This window comes from Hyperolius riggenbachi, chromosome 10, assembly GCF_040937935.1.
Source record: "Hyperolius riggenbachi isolate aHypRig1 chromosome 10, aHypRig1.pri, whole genome shotgun sequence".
Taxonomy (NCBI): Eukaryota; Metazoa; Chordata; class Amphibia; order Anura; family Hyperoliidae; genus Hyperolius; species Hyperolius riggenbachi.
Genome location: NC_090655.1, coordinates 61,327,728 through 61,343,785, shown reverse-complemented (window position 1 = coordinate 61,343,785; position 16,058 = coordinate 61,327,728). Strand labels below are relative to the sequence as shown.

At 47.2% G+C, this 16,058-nt stretch overlaps 1 long non-coding RNA gene across 2 annotated transcripts in view; it reads right to left on the bottom strand.

Annotated features, from left to right (window-relative positions):
• LOC137536036 (uncharacterized) overlaps nucleotides 1–16,058 on the bottom strand; it is a 193,215-nt gene that overhangs the window by 18,842 nt on the left and 158,315 nt on the right. Inside the window, exon 5 of one of the 2 annotated variants that reach the window (XR_011024501.1) lies at nucleotides 1,861–2,152. The exons of the other annotated variant lie outside the window; for it this stretch is intronic. This is a non-coding gene — a long non-coding RNA (uncharacterized lncRNA). Of the gene's footprint in view, nucleotides 1–1,860; nucleotides 2,153–16,058 lie in introns of those variants that run through there. 2 annotated transcript variants of the gene reach the window in all.

Sequence of the window (16,058 nt, the reverse complement as noted above, 5' to 3'; positions counted from 1 at the left end):
GCAACCACGTGGCACGCGCGTGTTGCAGCGACAGGTCGCACGTGAGTATGAGGCGCAACATGGGCGCGCACCCCGAACCGTCGCTCGTCGCTGCTGTCGCCAGGCGATTGGTGCAGTCAATCGCCTGGCGACAGTTGCCGCGCAACTTCGCCACAATTGTCGCTAGTCCGCGTGTGTATGCGGACTAGCGACAGCAAACAGCAGGGAATACCCTGAGCTTCCGGCGGGGGGAGGAACGTCGGCGACAGCTTCCGTCGCATCAGTTGCCAGGTCCCTCTGCCGTGTGTATGCGGAGGGACCTGGCGACGAGCTGTCGCCTATACTGTCGCGCACACACTACCGTGTGCTAGCGACAGCAACAATTGTAGCCCGTGAGTATGGGCCATTAAACGTGAAGCATAGCTTGACACAAGAGTCTTGCAGCGATCTACGGGTATCTTAGCCCATTCTTCATGGGCAAAAGCCTCCAGTTCAGTCACATTCTTATGGCCCATACACACGGGCTACAACTGTCGCCACAACCACGTGGCACGCGCGTGTTGCGGCGACAGGTCGCCCGTTTGTATGAGGCGCGCACCCCGAACTGTCGCTAGTCGCTGCTGTCGCCGCCACATCGACGCAACTGTCGCTAGACCGCCGTGTGTATGCGGACTAGCGACAGCAACTCCATACACAATGTATGGAGCTTGCGGGGGGGGGGGGGGGGGGGGAGGAACCTTCGGCGAATCTGTGTCCCTCTGTGCGCCGTGTGTACGGCTGTTTCACAGAGGGACCTGGCGACGAGTTGTCGCTGCTTTTTTTTTTTTTTTTTGGCTCGAGCCACCACTGTGGCTCATGTGTATGAGCCTTAGGCTTGCACACTGCAGCTGCTTTCTTTAAGTCCCACCAGAGGTAATCTGCAACCATGCTCTAGTGGACTTGGAGGTATGCTTGGGATCATTGTCCTTTTGAAAGGTCCAACGTCTCCCAAGCCTCAGGTTTGTGACGGACTGCATCACATTTTCATCCAATATCTCCTGGCACTTAAGAGAATTCATGGTACCTTACACACGCTGAAGCTTCCCTGTACCTGCAGAAGCTAAAAAACCCGAAAGCATGATTGACCCCCGCCATGCTTCACAGTAGGCAAGTTGTTCTTTTCTTCATAGGCCTTGTTCTTCCTCCTCCAAACATCGCATTGATCCATGGGCCCAAACAGTTCTAATTTTGTTTCATCAGTCCGCAGAACACTACCACAAAATGCTCACGAAACGCGTTGCCCTAGTGCAAGTATATTTTGTGTTCTTTATATCTGTGTCATTCTAAAAGTAAGCCACCTCCTAATGTTTAATTTTAAGGGTTTTAATGTATTTTATTTCCTCCTGGGTGTCTCTTCCCCCGTTGTGTCTATAGAAATGGTAAATGAGATTCTATTAAATGCGGCTTGCATGCAGATCTAATGCAAATTGTATGCAGCTGGGACCTGTTACAGACAAATGCACTTCCTGCAGATTTTGATTGGCCGAGTTGCAGCCTACATACAATTCACATTATATTTGTATGACCTACATCTCAGGGGCATAACTACAAATCATGGGCCCCCCAGAAACTTGGAGGGGGCCCCCGATGTTCACACCCCTTCCCTTGCCAACCCTGGTGACCCTCAGAGCCTGGAGAGGGCCCATCTCACAAGGGTAATAACACAACTGTGGCCATCATGATCTTCACACCCATAACAAGTGTATCCACAATAACACCTGATCTGAAGGATGGACCCCTTTATTGAAAGAAGGGATTATCGGAAATCACTAGTCAAAAACAAGTGCAAGCTTGAAAACACAGCAAAAATGTATTGAGCCTTTGCAACAAATAACGTTTTCGATGCAAAATCAACACATGTAATATTGATGTACTTTGTAGAAAATCAGGGAAGTCTTCTGAGAAGACCAGCTAGCTGCTCCACAACCCGTCTCCGATGAGATTCTAATGAGGTCTCAGAAGACGAGGGCGATCTCGGAGAGTGCTGTAACTTGCTGGAGGGACTATTTTCTTCCCCTCTGTAGGCTCTGGTAATGAGTTTAGTAATCCAGGATAATGTTTCAGGCAAGCAGCCACATCCACCAGTGCTAAAATAGCTTCATGTTCTGCTGGAAATGTTGGCAGACTGCATTCCCTATAAAACAGTAATGGTTGTAAAAACAATTCTGTCTGGGAAAAAAAAATTGATGCAAGACTCGCCTGCCCCACGTGTGTGAATATCAGAGGCGGCTCTTCCTGGTGCGCAGACCACTAGAAATAAAAACAAAATGCTGAGAGCAATTTGGCAACTTAATGGACAACTGCAATGAGAAGACTATGGAGGCTGCCATATTTATTTGCTTTTAAAGAGAATCTGTATTGTTAAAATCGCACAAAAGTAAACATACCAGTGCGTTAGGGGACATCTCCTATTACCCTCTGTCACAATTTCGCCGCTCCTCGCCGCATTAAAAGTGGTTAAAAACAGTTTTAAAAAGTTTGTTTATAAACAAACAAAATGGCCACCAAAACAGGAAGTAGGTTGATGTACAGTATGTCCACACATAGAAAATACGTCCATACACAAGCAGGCTGTATACAGCCTTCCTTTTGAATCTCATGAGATCATTTGTGTGTTTCTTTCCCCCTGCAGCTATCTTCCACTGAAGTGTCAGGCTGTTTCTTCCTGCAGAGTGCAGACAGCTCTGCCTATATGTAATTCCTCAGTATGTGAAAGCCCAGCCAGCTCAGAGGAGGATTTATCCAGCTTGTAAAAGATAAGAGAGAAGAGAGAAGCTGCCTGCCCTTATCTAAATAATACACAGGCAGTGTGTAGAGAGGGGCCTGGAGGGGGGAGATGCATCACAGAACCACAACACTGAAGAACTTGGCAGCCTTCCAGACACAGGCTGACAAGTTTGACAAGAGAGAGATAAGTTGATTTATTAAAGAGATGGTTATAGTAGAACGTGCTGCAGTAAGCCAGAACACATTAGAATAGCTTTTGGAACTTGTAGGATGATAAAAAACAGGATGCAATTTTTGTTACGGAGTCTCTTTAAACAATACCAGTTGCCTGGCACCACTGCTGGTCTATTTGGCTACAGTAGTGTCTGAATAACACTAGAAACAAGTATGCAGCTAATCTTGTCAGATCTGACAATAATGTCAGAAACATCTAATCTGCTGCCTGCTTGTTCAGGGCCTATGGCTAAAAGAATAGGAGGCAAAGGATATGCAGGCAAGACAACTGGTATTGCTTAAAAGGAAATAAATACGACAGCCTCCATATCCTTCTCTCTTCAGGTGTCCTTTAAAACTGGAGCGATTTCTGGAGCAGATTAGAGGAAAGCAATTTTGGGCCCTGCTTTCCTCTATTAAATCGCTCAGAAAATGCTGCATGCAGGGCGATTGTGATTTTGGCAATTCGCTCCTGTGGGCTCATCTCCACTGACTTTTATTAGTCTAGCGTATTGAAATTGCCAGCAATTCCGAAATGCAGCTAACGGTGCTCTAGTGGACCATAGCCCTAAAGGATACCCGAACTGACATGTGACATGATGAGACAGACATGTGTACAGTGCCTAGCACACAAACAACTATGCTGTGTTCCTTTTTTTTCTTTCTCTGCCTGAAAAAGTTAAATATCAGGTATGTAAGTGGCTGACTCAGTCCTGACTCAGACAGGAAGTGACTTCAGTGTGACCCTCACTGATAAGAAATTCCAACTATAAAACACTTTCCTAGCAGAAAATGGCTTCTGAGAGCAAGAAAGAGATAAAAAGAGGAATTTCTTATCAGTGAGGGTCACACTGTAGTCACTTCCTGTCTGAGTCAGGACTGAGCCACTTACATACCTGATATTTAACTCTTTCAGGCGGAGAAAGAAAAAAAAGGAACACAGCATAGTTATTTGTGTGCTAGGCACTGTACACATGTCTGTCTCATCATGTCACATGTCAGTTCGGGTATCCTTTTAGGTTGGATCCACCCTGTGTGCAATGCGCAACGCATGCGTTATAATGTGGGTGAACTGCACATGTTACACCATACATGTTCATGCAAAGCCTGCATGCAGTGAATGCGATCCGGTACAATGCAGAAATGTGAACAGGCCCATAGAATTGTATGGACAGTGAGTTGACATGCATAATTATTCTGCAATGCAACGCAAAGGACCCTTAGGACTCACACCCGCTATACACATTGCTCTGCGCATTTCAGCAACATGAATGGTGTGCAGGGCAGGTTCTAGATTCTTTGCTGCCGGAAGTAAATTTTTGAGGATCCCCCCCCCCCTCTCCTCAGGAAACCACTGATATATATATATATATATATATATATATATATATACATACATATACATACACACGCACACGCTTGCAAAAGTATTCAGCCCCCTTAAAGTTTTCCACATTTTGTCACATTACTGCCATAAACATGAATCAATTTTATTGGAATTCCACGTAAAGACCAATATAAAGTGGTGTACATGTGAGAAGTGGATCGAAAATCATACATCATTCTAAACATTTTTTACAAATAAATAACTGCAAAGTGGGGTGTGCATAATTATTCAGCCCCCCCTTGGTCTGAGTGCAGTCAGTTGCCCATAGACATTGCCTGATGAGTGCTAATGACTAAATAGAGTGCACCTGTGTGTAATCTAATGTCAGTACAGCTGCTCTGTGACGGCCTCAGAGGTTGCCTAAGAGAATGTTGGGAGCAACAACACCATGAAGTCCAAAGAACACACCAGACAAGTCAGGGATCAAGTTACTGAGAAATTTAAAGCAGGCTTAGGCTACAAAAAGCCTTGAACATCCCACGGAGCACTGTTCAAGCGATCATTCAGAAATGTAAGGAGTATGGCACTACTGCAAACCTACCAAGACAAGGCCGTCCACCTAAACTCACAGGCCCAACAAGGAGAGCGCTGATCAGAAATGCAGTCAAGAGGCCCATGGTGACTCTGGATGAGCTGCAGAGATCTACAGCTCAGGTGGGGGAATCTGTCCATAGGACAACTATTAGTTGTGCACTGCACAAAGTTGGCCTTTATGGAAGAAGGAAAAGTGTGTTTTTTAAACATGAGGTCTAATGACACATTCATTGTACATTTTCATAATTGTTCCGATAGGGTTGGTCTTTTAAGGGGAACATATTGTGTGAGCGGAGATCCCATACGGATCAAGTCATCCAGGTTTGACTACGTGATTCCTCAAATTGTTAGGAGAACTCTAAAGTTCAAAGCTCCACAGGAGGTGCCCATCCTGAGGGATAACACGCCATGGGACAAATGGGTACAGGTTTTGACACAAGATCACACTTTGTTAAAACGGTTAAACAAACAGAACACTAAATTAGAGGTGATATTTCATCATGATCAAGGTGATCTTAAAGAGGTTGAACACAAATATAATCAGGTGAGTTCCAGTCTGACCTGGTGGAAACGGTTTTTGGCAATATTCCAGGGACACTCGGACTGGGCCTCTGCAATTCAGAATTTCTTCCTACATCCACTGGTCGTAGTGATGGGGGTGGCAATCTTGGGAATCATTATCCAGGTGAGTTTGTGTGTAAAATTACGCAAACAAATTAACACGGTCGAGAGATTGGTGCCTCATAAACAATCTCATGAACCAATATTTCCAAATTAAGGGATATACAGGGTTACGGGTATAGGTTTAGTAGTACCGGTGATGGAGTTGATTGTATAAAGGCGTTCTTTTAGAAGGCACCTGGCACTGCTCCATTGAGTAACAAACAAATGAGTTTCACTTTTCTGTGGTCATGCAAGTTTGTGAGTGATACGCAAGTGACGCAAATGCTGAGCATGTGGTATAGAGGGACTTAGAAGTAGGGCCTCCCCAGAGAGCCTGGTTACAGGAAGACCAAGAGGTCGTGCTCTCTCTCTTCAAGGGGTAACCACCGAGAGCAGAGAAGGTGTGTGAGCACGAACATCGAAAAGTGAAACATAAAGAAAAGAAACCAGGTACGGGTGGGTTCAGAAGCTGGGATCTGCGGGTCAAGCCTTTTTAGGGGGGATTGTTATAATTTAAGTAGGCCTCAGTTATTGTAACTGGGACGTATCTATTAAGAGGCACCCGTGGGCCGGTGCCATGGGCGGGTCCTCGGGGGGGGCGGGTGGCGACTGGGTTTAAATAAAAAAAATTTTTTTTAATTTTTTCCCCTTGTGACATATTTTTTTTTTTTTTTTATTATTTTTTTTTGGAGGGGGGGGGGGAGCGCCGCTGCATCACCACTTACAGTTATTTTGCAAGCGCTCGGCGCTCCCCCCCGCCGCCGCCGCCACCATGGTTTTGTCTGTGTGCCAGCCAGCCCAGAGCAGAGAGGAGGGAGGCAGCAACTTGCACACGTACGGGGAGGGGGGGCGTGGCTTGACATTGAGTCTGAGAGACTCTGAGAGAGGCAGGCAGCCAGCCAGCATGGATACATTGGCCTCCGTCATATGCTCCGCCCCCCCCATAGCCGAGCCCGGAAAAAGTGACTCCTCCTCCTCCTCCCTCGCCGCCATTTTAGATCACGCAGGCGGCAGGAGGACTGGAGGACAGCAGCAACGAGGTGGTCGGGTCGGGACTGGAGTCTGGAGCCACGTGAAGCAGCCGCCGCCGCCGCCGCCCAGACACAGCTACCCAGCCGCCACAGCTACCAACCCAGCCCAGCCGCCACAGCTACCCAGCCAGGAGCCAGGCAGCCAGAGGTACCCAGCAAGCACCCTCGCCTCGCCTAGCCCAGGGTCACTCACAGGCAGCAGGCCCCAGCCGCCCAGGCAGCACAGCAGGCCGCCACCAGCTACCCCAGCCCAGGGTCACAGACCCCAGCCGCCCAGGCCACCAACAGCTACCCCAGCCCAGGGTCACAGACCCCAGCAGGCCACCAACAGCTACCCCAGCCCAGTGTCACTCGCAGGCCCAGGCAGCAGGCCACCACCAGCTACCCCAGCCCAGGGTCACAGGCAGCAGGCAGCAGGCCCCAGCCGCCCAGGCAGCACAGCAGGCAACCACCAGCTACCCTAGCCCAGGGTCACAGGCAGAACAGCAGGCCACCAGCTACCCCAGCCCAGGGTCGCAGGCCCCAGCCGCTCAGGCAGCAGACCACCAGCAGCTACCCAGCCCAGCGTCACAGGCAGCAGGCCCCAGCTGCCCAGGCAGCAGGCCACCAGCTACCTACTAGCTACCCCAGCCCAGGGTCGCAGGCAGCAGGCCACCACCAGCTACCCCAGCCCAGAGTCACAGGAAGCAGGCCCCAGCCGCCCAGGCAGCAGGCCACCAGCTACCTACTATCTACCCCAGCCCAGGGTCACAGGCAGCAGGCCCCAGCTGCCCAGGCAGCAGGCCACCACCAGCTACCCCAGCCCAGGGTCACAGGCAGCAGCCAGCAGGCCACCACTAGCTATCCCAGCCCAGGGTCACAGGCAGCAGGCCCCAGGCAGCAGCCAGCAGGCCACGACCAGCTATCCCAGCCCAGGGTCACAGGCAGCAGGCCACCAGCTACCCCAGGGTCACAGATAGCAGGCCCCAGCCGCCCAGCCCAGGCAGCAGGCCTCCAGGTCACAGGCAGCAGGCCCCAGCCGCCCAGCCCAGGCAGCAGGCCTCCAGGTCACAGGCAGCAGGCCCCAGCCGCCCAGCCCAGGCAGCAGGCCGCCAGGTCACAGGCAGCAGGCCCCAGCCACCCAGCCCAGGCAGCAGGCCACCAGGTCACAGGCAGCAGGCCCCAGCCGCCCAGCCCAGGCAGCAGGCCACCAGGTCACAGGCAGCAGGCCCCAGCCACCCAGCCTAGGCAGCAGGCCACCAGCTACCCAGCCCAGGTCACAGAGGCTCCTAGAACTCCACTCGCTGCCAACCACATAACTGAGAAAGACCCTGAGGCTCAAAGAGCAGCCGAAGTTGTGAGGCTTTGGCCTCCTCCCCCGCTCCCCCTACAGCTCCCTGATGCTGAGAGAGACATCAGGCGTACTCACACTGGCCTGACGTCTCTGCATCTTCACCATGTGTGGCACCGGCGGGAAATACCAGAGCTGGACAGAGACGAGGAGACAGAGCGAGTAAATGATTGAGCAGCCAGCCATGACAGCAGAGAGAGGAGCTGCAGCCCGAGCCTGCCAGTGACAGCCTCTAGCTTGCCTTACAGACACCCAGAGGGACATAGCTGCCCTAGCCAGCCCAGCAGAGTGCACAGAGACAGCCTGCCAGCCAGACACATGACAGAAGGGGAGGAGGTAATGTACAATGCTCTGGTGTGTTCCTTTTGCCCATACTCCTCTCTTGAATATTGTCAAGGCTGGTTCACACGGACGTCTGCGCGGCGTCACGTTTGATGACGTGCGGTGGCTGCTGCGCGGTCAGGCTTTCAGCAGCCGTCGCGTCCGGATGCGGTCAGCGTTTTTATCTCCCAAGGGGGACATTACCCGTCGCGTTTGGCAGCCCCTGGAAGCTACATGTAGCTTCCAGGGGCTGCCACGAACGCAAGTGAAAATCGAGACCCGAACGCTGCGTTTGTGTAAACGCGTGTAAAAGCTCGGTGCAAACGTTTAACAAGACGTTCCGAACGCTTGAGGTAAGCGTTCCGCAAGCGTCCGTTTGAACCAGCCCTAACACTTTCTGTACCTGTCTATCTGCTTACCCTATGTCTCTCTCTCTGCCCACCCTCTCTAACCCTCCTTCCAACTCTCACCGAAATGCTGCCCACTATACGATTATTTTCTGATGAAATTTGCACTCATTGCAATTATTCTCTGGTGAAACGTTGCACTCATTGCGTTTATTTTCTTGTGAAATGTTGCACTCATTGCGATTATTCTCTGGTGAAATGTTGCACTCATTGCGATTATTCTCTGCTGAAATGTTGCACTGATTGCGATTATTCTCTGCTGAAATGTTGCTCTGATAGCGATTATTCTCTGGTGAAATGTTGCTCTGATAGCGATTATTCTCTGGTGAAATGTTGCACTGATTGCGATTATTCTCTGCTGAAATGTGGCCTTCATTGTGCTTATTCTCTGGTGAAATGTAGCTCTCATTGCGGTCATTCTCTGCTGAAATGTTGCTCTGATAGCGATTATTCTCTGGTGAAATGTGGCTCTCATTGCGATCATTCTCTGCTGAAATGTTGCACTGATTGCGATTATTCTCTGGTGAAATGTGGCCCTCATTGTGCTTATTCTCTGGTGAAATGTGGCCCTCATTGTGCTTATTCTCTGGTGAAATGTGGCCCTCATTGCGATTATTCTCTGGTGAAACATTGCTGCTGTACGATTATTTTATGGTGAAATGCTGCCCCATTACAATTATTTTATAGTAAAACACTGCCCCATTACGATTATTTGGCACCTATAGGGGGGGGGGGGGGGCATCCAAATTTTTGCAAGGGGGCCCAGTGATTTCTAGTTATGCCCATGACTATTACCTAAACTGAAGATACCTATAGACCTGGCTATCTATACTGGGGACACCTATATGTCTATATTGGGGACACCTATAGACCTGGCTACTTTATACTGTACTTATACTAATTTATATAGCGCCAACATATAACGCAGCGCTGTACAGAGTATGTATTGTCTTGTCACTAACTGTCCCTCAGAGGGGCTCACAATCTGATCCCTACCATAGGCATACGTCTATGTATGTATCGTAGTCTAGGGCCAATTTTTAGTGGGAAGTCAATTAACTTATCTGTATCATATGGTATTGGGATGTAGGAGGAAACCAGAGTGTCTGAAGGAAACCCACACAGACACAGGGAGAACATACAAACTCTTTGCAGATGTTGACCTGGCTGGGATCTGAACCGGTAACCCAGCGCTGCAAGGCGAGAGCGTTACCCACTACGCCACTGTGCTGCCATACTACTGTACTATATTGTACTGCCATCTTCAGCAGTACTTCAGAGTACATAGTCATGTCACTGACTATCCTCTGAGGAGCTTACAATCTAATCCTACCATAGTCTAATGTCCTACCATATTATTGTGTATTTATATAGCACTGGCATCTTCTGCAGCACTTTGCAGAGAACATAGTCCTGTTACTGACTTTTCTCAGGGGAGCTCACAATCTAATACCTACCACTATTTTGTGTGAGAGAACACTGGCTAATGTGTGTTTTTTTTTGTTTTGTTTTTTTTTGGGGGGGGGGGGGGGGGGGGGGGAACATTTCCTACTTGCTTTTTTGAGGGTCACTTTACTGCCCCACCGACTTTGGGCTGCACTCTTACTAGGAAATTTTAATTGGCCACACCCACTGTATGTTATGGACACGCCCACTGCAGACCATGACCACGCCCATTTTTGCCGCGGGGCGCTGCGCGCGCCGCCAACGCCCTCCTCGAGGGGGGGGGGGGGGGGCGCCATAGGTTTGGGGTGCCTAGGGGAGCCCAAACCCTAAATACACCCCTGGATGTAACATAGAGTAGCTACAAGAAGACCTGGGTACCTTCAGCAGGAAGGTACTCACGCAGCTGTAACGCAACATGGAAATCTGCTTTGCCAGGATATGATGAACTGTAGTTATCTGTATTTCTGTTTCTTGAATAAATAACGTAAACCTTGATGAAGCCTGAGAAAGTCTATCTCCTGCTTGCGGTGTGGAGAGTCAAGTGATCTCACAGTCTGTGAGACGCCACTGTAAGAAGTTAATAGTGTCGAAGCAAGGTGATACCATAGAGGCAAAGGAGGCAGCTGCCCCAGGGCCCCAGAGCTTGTAGAGGCCCCCAGTGGCTACAAGAGGAAAAACAAATTTTTAAATCGGCCTTATAGTTTTTGAGAAAATCGATTTTAAGGTTTCAAAGGAAAAAAATACACATTTAAAAACCTGCCGACTTTAATGGTTAATAGCAAATCCACCTTAAATGCTAGAAACCCTAAATTTGCAGGACATGTTAAGGAGATCATTAGGAGTAAGAGGAAAAAACAATTTTTCAAAAAGACTTTATAGTTTTTGAGAAAATCGATTTTAAAGTTTCGAAGGAAAAAAGTATTCTTTTAAATGCGGTAAATGTCACTTTTAGTAGCAAACTTAACGGTAGTGTAATTTTACATGCATCAAACGAAAGTGCAATAAATTTCCTGACGGGGTTTCCAGGGGGTCCATACGCAGCCGCAGCGCTTTGGCCAGGGATCGCTATACAGCCGCAATATGGCATTTTTTCCTATTTCCCCAATTTTTTTTTATGTTTAGAGTGTGGGAATTTTTTTTTTTTTTTTAATTATGTGGGGTCCCCCTTCCTGAAACTTTTTAACCCCTTGTCCCCCATGCAGGCTGGGGTAGCCAGAATGTGGAGCTCCGACCGATTGGGACTTCACACCCTGACTATACCAGCTGCAAAAAAGGTCCCCTAATGTCGATTTTTGTTCCGGGGTATCTGTTGGGGGGGCCCCCCAGGTTTATTTTGCCCTGGGGCCCCATTGTTGCTTAAACCGGCCCTGCTGGTCAGATGAGACCAAAATGGAACTTTTTGGCCAAAATGCAAAACACTATGTGTGGCGGAAAACTAACACTGCACATCACTCTGAACACACCATCCCCACTGTCAAATATGGTGGTGGCAGCATCATGCTCTGGGGGTGCTTCTCTTCAGCAGGGACAAGGAAGCTGTTCAGAGTTGATGGGAAGATGGATGGAGCCAAATTCAGGGCAATCTTGGAAGAAAACCTCTTGGAGTCTGCAAAAGACTTGAGACTAAAGCTGAGTACACACGTACGATAACGATCGTTCAAAAACGAACGATAACGACAATCGGAACGATAATCGTGCGTTCAAAAAGTGTGAACGATCGTTTTTGTGAACGATAACGATCGTTATCGTTCAATCGGACCGATCCAACCCGGCGGATTTTTTCGAAAGATAATCGTTCAATCGTTGCAGTGTGTACAAAGATCGTCCGATAACGCATGTTCTTATTGCCTGTCATAACGTCACTTCCGTTTGCGCACGCATTTTTTTATCGTTCGTCGTTCAGTACTTTATACTTATATCGTTCACGTGTGTACACAATCGTTCATTACGAACGATCTTTTCAGTCTAATTTGAATATCGTGTAAACGTCACGAATCGTTCGTAACGAACGATCTTTATCGGACGTGTATACGAACCTTTAGGCGGAGGTTCACATTCCAGCAGGACAACGACCCTAACATAAAGCCAGGGCAACAATGGAATGGTTTAAAACAAAACATATCCATGTGTTAGAATGGCCCAGTCAAAGTCCAGATCTAAATTTAATCGAGAATCTGTGGCAAGGTCTGAAAACTGCTGTTCACAAACGCTGTCCATCTAATCTGACTGTGCTGGAGCTTTTTGGCAAAGAAAAATGGGCATGGATTTCAGTCTCTAGATGTGCAAAGCTGGTAGAGACATACCCTAAAAGACTGGCAGCTGCAATTGCAGCAAAAGGTGGTTCTACAAAGTATTGACTCAGGGGGCTGAATAATTACGCACACCCCACTTTGCAGTTATTTATTTGTAAAAACTTTATATTGGTCTTTCATGTGGAATTCCAATAAAATGTATTCATGTTTGTGGCAGTAATGTGACAAAATGTGGAAAACTTCAAGGGGGCAGAATACTTTTGCAAGCCACTGTATGTATATATATATATATATATATATATATATATATATATATATATATATATATATATATGCAATTCAGTTCACATTATGGGTTTGATTCACTAAACCGTGATAACGGATATCACAGTCGCGCTAGTGTTTTGCATGTGTTATAACGCGTGCAACGGTTTTCGCACGCAATTGCAAATTTTCCACGTGCAAACACGACTTTTCACGCAAAAATCTGCGATTGGGCATGAAAACCGTTACACACATTATAACGCGCACAAACCGCTAGCGCGTCTGTGAGACCATGATATCAGTTATCACGGTTTAGTGAATCAAACCCATAATGTGAACTGAATCATAGGGAAAAAAAGGCCTCAATTCACTAAGCGGTTTAGACTAGTCTACTGATGTTTTTTAGTCTACTGATGGTTTGGTGTAATGTTTTAGACCTGGTCTAAAACATTAGGTAATGAGGTCGGTAAAGCAGGGGAAATTATCAAAAGATGCAATTCACAAAGGCAAACAAGGCGTAACCACGCCCACTTTTTCCTGACAGGGATTAGACCAGCTGATTTCTGTTCGTAAAGTAATTCTGTGAGGTATTTGAGACGTGAGGATGGAACCTTTTGAATTAATTGTGCAGGAGTTTAATTGTATCCAGAGGAGAGCTCATCAGAGGAAAAGGATGTCAGTCATAGCTACTCGTTTGTGAATTGCATCTTTTGATAATTTCCCCTGCTTTACCGACCTAATTACAGAATGTTTTAGACCAGGTCTAAAACATTCGGTAATTATTAGTGAATTCCCTTCTGATTTACGCCAAACTATCAGTAGACTAAAAACCATCAGTAGACTAGTCTAAACTGCTTAGTGAATTAAGGCCATAGACTATCTTCACCTCGGCTGCACATCCGTTGTCTGTTCAGTTAAAATTGACAGCAACTGATGAAAAGGACCCTAACGCTAGTGTCATGTGTTGCTGTACAATGCCCAGCCACCTGCATTATGGGTACAAGGCTTTATATGAGCACAAGAAGCAGTACTCCAGGGAAAAGATGGATAGATTTCCTAAAATGTCTAAGATTGAAGACGAGCCCTCTGAGTAAAAATTGATTGTTATAGAAGCTAAATTTAAATGGCTGCTCTCGTTAACGAAATAATGGGTGTATTGTATTGCCCAGTAACCTCATCTTGAGAAAGCCAAGTTGTAAAGCTGGCCATACACTAGGCCGATTACCCGCCGATCGACAGCAGATTCGATCACTGGGATCTAATCTGCTGTCACATCGTTCACGCTAAACTTCGATCTATTTCGTGCCGAAATAGATCGATCCCGTGCGGTAAATTACCGTCGATTGCCCGTGGGTAGGGAGCGCATCGCTAGCGGCGTACGATCGACGCAGATATACATTACCTGAAGCTGGCTCCCGGCATCTTCTCCGCATCACCTTCCGCATCACGACATCCGGCATCCGTGTATAACTTCCCTGTGTCATTGCAGTGACAGCGGAAGTATAAATCTATTTGAACTTCCGCTGTCACTGGAGTGACAGAAAGTTATACGTGGATGCCGGATGTCATGATGCGGAAGTTGATGCGGAGAAGATGCCAGCCGGGAGGTGATGGTGATGCGGAGAAGGTGCCTGGGACCAGGCTTCAGATAATGTATGCGAGGGGGGGGGGGGACTGGCAACAGCGGCAGCTCAGCAGATGGTGAATCGGTTTCAGGCTGAAATCGATTCACTGTTTGCAGTAAAGGCAGTAGCAGTAGGGTATTGTACCGTGTTAGCCATCAGTAAAAGCAAGAAGTTTTAAATCAGGATGATACCATTTATTGGCTAACTACAAATGAATAAGAATAAACAAGCTTTCGGCCTTGCAGCCTTCGTCAGGTTTACATCCTGTTAGTTTGCAAGCTGGTGGTACAGACAGCTTATATACATGCAACATCAAAAGGGAAAACAGATATTTTTTTCAAGCATAAATACATCATTAAGATGCCTTAATTCAAACAGACCATCTAAATGGGGTAAGATAAGGATCCTTGTTTACTCCATTGCTCACAGACCTGGTATTAGGATTGACCCAGAGGTATCGTAAATTCTTAGTTCACAAGTTCAGCTAGAGTGGCCTAGACAGTTCAACTATCATCAATCTCATACCAATATAGAAAGTTGTTGTCCTTATTCAAACCCTTCTCCACAGCTTTGAACCAATTTATAAATTTTGTTTCTGCTATTAATCAGTCATTTGACGTTTTGAAGCCGCCCTTCAGGGCAGTGACACGAAGATCATCCATGCTGTGTCCGTTGGACCGAAAGTGTGTAGCAACTAGGAGTCCAGATTTGGTATCATTAATAGTGTGCCACAGGCACAAGGATCCTTATCTTACCCCATTTAGATGGTCTGTTTGAATTAAGGCATCTTAATGACGTATTTATGCTTGAAAAAAATATCTGTTTTCCCTTTTGATGTTGCATGTATATAAGCTGTCTGTACCACCAGCTTGCAAACTAACAGGATGTAAACCTGACGAAGGCTGCAAGGCCGAAAGCTTGTTTATTCTTATTCATTTGTAGTTAGCCAATAAATGGTATCATCCTGATTTAAAACTTCTTGCCAGTAAAGGCAGCCATACGATCCCTCTCTGATCAGATTCGGTCAGAGAGGGATCTGTCTGTTGGTCGAATCTGATGGCAAATCGACCAGTGTATGGCTACCTTAAGTGTCTAAAGACCACAATGCAAGGCCTAACTCTAGAATAGCGCGCAGGAACTCTGGTCTCCTCACACAAATTAGTGAGGAATGTACTAAAAGGTCTTATTGGTGACAAAAGAGAAGAGGGTTTTTTTTTTACTGATGCTGAAGTAACACTGGTATTTTCTGGCAAGTATCTATATCATGAGTTGTCTATCCTGAATTTACTCCTGCTCTCCAGGAAATCAAACATTGATGCTCTGGGAACGGGTGCTGAAGGCGAGATAGGCAAAAACAGCACAGGAAATCTGGGCGCACCATGCACCGCCATAGGCTGTGATGTGAATTACAACTATAGCATTATTTCGTTAACAATTCAGTGCTGCGTAATTTGTTGGCGCTTTATGAATACAATAAATAAATAAATAGCAGCACTAAGACAGTAATCTGGGCACCGTCAAAAGACGGAGCCCCAATTTCTATAAAAACAGCATAATGCCTCGGCCAGCAAGAGCTGACAGCTAAATTGAATCGGTACTTATCCGTTAGCCAGGCGCATCTGGCAGGTGGCGCTAATTACTATTACCCCTCCAGGCCGCCATGGATAGTAGGGAAAGATGTAACTCTGGTGGAGTTTTGTCGCCACCTAGAGGATGCGCCCAGCTAACGGATAAGTACCATTAAATCTTACCCCAGAGTCCATGGCAGCCTGCAGGGGGAATAGTAATTAAGACTTTTGCAGGAGTAGGGTGAGCCGTTTATCAGCTTCACCCTACGCCC